Here is a 3,638-nt window from a genome sequence, read left to right as displayed (position 1 = left end):
TACCTGCACCAGATAAGAAGGTATCGGGGAGTCTATCATTTTCTTGATTTGCTATTCCATCGACTGTCGTGTTACGATATCCTGTATAGACAACAGACCGCCTCAGCATCATTGCTGCATCCTCTTCGGCCTTCTGTTCTGCATTTTTATTCGGACTATTGAATTCTTTGAACGAAAGTGGTCCAAGAGATCGCCTCAAAGGAGAATTCTGTGTATCCGTTGGTCCATCATATCCTTCGAAAGCACGTGGTCCAAGAGATCGTCCCAAATTGGTATTCTGTCTATCGTCCGTAGGCACATTATCGGTGTTCGGGTGGTAGGTGTGGCGGAGATAATGACTATCGGCCATGGTCAGCTAAGAACCATCAAGTGTTGCACTGCAAAGTTGCGTTTTAGACCAATGGCTCTCCCCACAGGTACCTACAACACCCAATGGATGTTCACAGCTCACTGGGTGATTTTACTTTTACTCTTGGTAAATTCCTTTATATTGCAACAGAACCTTGCGTATATCTCAAATCTCGTATGCTAATGGAACCTCTCTGTTTTACCGAGTTCTATTAACAACTGCCAATAAATAATCCGATACCCACAATCTAATACCACTCCGAGTCCAACAACTGTCCGGGGTGCGCCACAACTATGTATACCACAGGTAATGATTCCTCCATGCATTTCATTACACAACAAACAACTGGAATTTTACTACCGGGTTTGGAACCATTCGTATAAGATAGATATTATATACAGAGAATCGGGGGTTTAAATATTAACAATGGCAATCGATCGATAAAACAACAAATTGTCAATCATTATCTCGGTTAAGATAGTTCGTTAGTTTTGTGAGTAGGAACAGTGAGATAATAATTACCGAACTTTGCGTTTTGTCGTAAGAACCTTAGATTACATATCATTAGGCTGAATCTACCACATAAAGGTATGTAAAACAACATACCTGGTCTAGTTACAACGCTAGCTTATTAAGCCTTGCAGTAGTTGAAGGCCATTCTGAATGCCATGGGATTCACGCTTCTTTTCACCTGGCGGTATATAGATCCAGATCGATATGATGATTATCCTTGCTGACATTCACTTTTTGTTGTAGTATATTGACATTTATTGTTATATTGAATTGTTTACCTGTACCATTAACTGCTACTTATTTTTGTTTGAATTATTTAGAAAGCATGATACGGTGTGATTCGGGGTAGTTTTCTTGTTTCCTAACGCCCACTATCAATATAATATCAGTAAGGTCCCCTAAATATAATTATCTTTGGGTGTGATTTTTGAAGCCTGTATTATCTATGCGTGTACCCAACATACCTTTAGCAGCGTGAACTCAGGCCATTCTATAGTGGTATCCCAATGCATCATACTTTCAAAGACCCTAACAACACACCCACCTTCTCTAGTAACATTATACTGATCAGGTTAGAAACTAGTCGTCCCATTCACTTTACGATGAACAGGAGCATGCATTCCCAATGTTATAGGCATTAGAGTTTTAGGCCGAAAGAACGAGAACCTTGATGGTTCATGCCGCGAACCCTCAAGGTTTAAAGTGGGGCAAAGTCATGGGAGACATTGTGAAAAGGAAACCAGAATAAGAGAAACGATAACATGAAATGATAGTAGCAGGTACAATTCTACTGCCCTACCTAAAGGGTTACAATATAAACTCACTATTTGCTCATCACAGTGCACATAGTTTATGTAGGATCAAAGCATACTCTGACTGGTTTGCTCTTGTCCCCACAGACCGTTCTGAGTCGATCCGGAACTGATTTTAAACAAATAAGTAATGATACAAATGTACTATCGGGTTTCATGTCATCGTATCCATTACTGTGGGCATTGGTTTCAATATTTACACAGAGTTCTAACCCCGTTAATTGTTTATATCTAAACCGACCTTCCAAACAAACCGTCGACATTTTACGGGACTTTTTGTATTTTGATCACATGGAACAGTTTGGGATAATACTTTTGAAAAAAATAAATGAGCCGCCCATCTGCACGGTGTTCTGTGGCTACGAATCAAATCGTTCCTTGATTTGGTATGTCGGGCTGCCAGACGCAGGGACGACAGAGAGTGCGGGTTGGTTTGATCTCATTGGTGCTGGGTTTCTCGAAGTGTTTGAACACTTTATAAAGCAGGTGGTTGCCGTCCTCCAATTTTCCTCTTAACAGCAATTTCGTGCTTTATCTTTCCCGTTATTGAAGTTGTGCCCTAATCTTTTCAACGGTGCTACTCCAGACTTGTCATTAGACAAAACGCCAGAATGTCTTTTTGATGCTCAAAGCTAGTCTTGGCGGTGGTACTGATATACAACTGAGGTCCGACAAGTATATACATTCCAGTTGGTAAACTTTAAAGCTTCCTCCAGTTTCTTCTTTCTATGACATAAAAGTATACGTAGTCTTGCTTTCCATTTCACTTTTCCCTTGAAGATTAAGCAAAGAAACGGAGGCAAAGAAGGTATCCTATATCTGCTGAGCATCCATTTAGCTAGTGTACATTTATTGTCATCTCTTTGGATCTCTGAGCGATTTGCGCTTATACATGATGCTCTAATGGGCAATATATATTTATTTGTTGATTAAATGATCAAATGTTCTGTCACTATTCCATCCCAAGGTTGCCGATTTGGGTAGATGTCATTCACTAATCATAAATCTACGTTTTGTCTTTTTTTAATCGTGAGACATATACATGTATCTTCACAACAAAATATTAGTATGCTATATAATGTTTAGCAAAATAAAACTATAGACTTTATTTCAGATTGTTTACTCAGGCCTGCAATTCATACATCAAATCTATATGATATATCAGAGTTATTTCCCTTCTCTTCAGTAAATACTGGGAGAGTGAAACGAAGTAATTCTGATTGATCAGAATGGCACTTAATGGAACCATCAGCTGAGACACTATCGTATCACCGTAATTGCCGTAATTAGCGCCCCTTTCCTATTCTCCTATAAGGAGCTGAACATTGTATAAACACCCCATCCCATAGATTAAACAATATTTTATATGATGCTTGTAACATAGGAATTGTATCCAAAATTACATTCTTCATAGGGCATGTGTATAAACTTGCATGAGTGTTTCACAGTCATGTGATTCATGACGTAATAAGTCGTCTCAAAGGAAAGAAGCCATGTCAATGTTTGCTGTGATAGATACCGTATTTTCCGGACATTAAGTCGCACCTGTGTATAAGTCGCAAAAGCCTTTTTACGATTTTTTTTCAATTTTCGTACACACATAAGTCGCACAGGTTAATAAGTCGCACCTAAAAGTTAAGTCCATGTACCCATGTAACCCTCTGTGTACATACGATTAATCTCAAGTTATTTGGTCCAGAACTTACATTTGGTTTCCTAAAACGTGTCCCATTTTTTATAATCTAAGCACCCTAGGCGCTTATTACGGTGAATACTGTACTCATTTCAGCAATGGGCGGTTTTAGTGTATATTTTTTTATAATTTAAGTACCCTAGGCGCTTATTACGGTGAATTCTGTACTCATTTCAGCAATGGGCGGTTATAGTGTATGTGTTACCTCAGATCAATTCAAACTAAATGAATGACTCATTCATTACCATCTTCAAATTAAAACAACAAAATG

Source organism: Argopecten irradians, chromosome 14, assembly GCF_041381155.1.
Source record: "Argopecten irradians isolate NY chromosome 14, Ai_NY, whole genome shotgun sequence".
Lineage (NCBI taxonomy): Eukaryota > Metazoa > Mollusca > Bivalvia > Pectinida > Pectinidae > Argopecten > Argopecten irradians.
This window is presented reverse-complemented; position numbering follows the sequence as displayed.